The sequence below is a fragment of the Etheostoma cragini genome, unplaced genomic scaffold, assembly GCF_013103735.1.
Source record: "Etheostoma cragini isolate CJK2018 unplaced genomic scaffold, CSU_Ecrag_1.0 ScbMSFa_1523, whole genome shotgun sequence".
In the NCBI taxonomy this organism is placed as follows: Eukaryota; Metazoa; Chordata; class Actinopteri; order Perciformes; family Percidae; genus Etheostoma; species Etheostoma cragini.
Window position 1 is genome coordinate 225,166 of NW_023265587.1, and position 1,153 is coordinate 226,318.

General features: G+C 48.6%; 1 protein-coding gene across 1 annotated transcript in view; it reads right to left on the minus strand.

Moving 5' to 3' along the window:
• The window catches only part of mkln1 (muskelin 1, intracellular mediator containing kelch motifs), a 39,294-nt gene that overhangs the window by 5,081 nt on the left and 33,060 nt on the right, over positions 1-1,153 (minus strand). The gene's annotated exons all lie outside the window — the stretch shown is intronic.

A 1,153-nucleotide genomic window follows, 5' to 3' on the forward strand; every position in this document is an offset into this window, starting at 1 on the left:
TTAGTGATGGTGTTGCATAGTCTGTCCACCAGAGGACGCTCTACAACGTCCCTGTTAGTGATGGCGTTGCATAGTCTGCTTTATAAGCAGGTAAAAATGCATCATAGTTGCGTTAAATAGTAGTCCAGTTCCGTGTTTTAGTACAGTTGGTTTTGACACATGATGCGAACCGTACAGTAGGACGCATGAGCTCCTAGCCTCCCGCCGGGGCTCCCAGCATCTTGCCAGGGGAAGCAGCAAAGAAGGATCTGGTTTTGATATCTTGGCATCAGTATTAAAATGAGAACATTTCCTAACCGGTTAAAAACTCCTTGTAGTCAAGTTAAATAGCAGTCCACTTCCGTGTTTTGGTACTCAAGACCACCTGTTCAAGTGGCCATGCTACTTGACTTGGGCACATTTTGCAGAGTTCACACTCCTCAAAGAAACTGGTCTTTGGGGACAAGAGTACTCGTTTGGGACACAGGTCCCTGACAAGAAAGCCCCCTGACAGCATTACATTTTTAAATTGTCACTTGCATTCTGAATTTTGTGTTTTCCTTCACATAAATAAAAATATTTTCACCATTAATTGGTGCATTAAATCTTGGCCCTGGTCTGTACACGAGGAGGGACATGTTGAGACGCCACTGCGGTGCTGAGACACGGCACACATCAACATGTGAGACCGATTATATGAGAGAGAGAGACAGAGAAAGAGAGAGACAAACAGAGGGAGAGAGAACTGTTTGTTCTTTCTGCTTCCTTCCTGTCAAGGCAACAGTCTGTGCTTTTCTTGTTCTGCATCACCACACATTTGAATTTTTTTTCAATTTCCCTCTCTCATATTCTCACTGCATCTAGACTCTCTCCCCCCCACCCCAGTCTGGCTCTGGCGGGACAGAGGTGAGCGGCCGGCAGAAACGAGGTGTATTTACGAGGTCACAGTGAGTGCGTCTGTCCGGGGAAGGAAGTGTCTGACTGCTGTCGAGGCTTTTGAAGCAGAGATTTTGTCACATCTCCTCTGAGAAGCCACCCAGGGCCCAGGAGACTGGGACTGCAGCACCAGGGTAGCTACCCAGGGCCCAGGAGACTTGGACTGCAGCAGCAGATATACCCCGGGGTAGCCACCCAGGGCCCAGGAGACTGGGACTGCAGCAGCAGATATACCCCG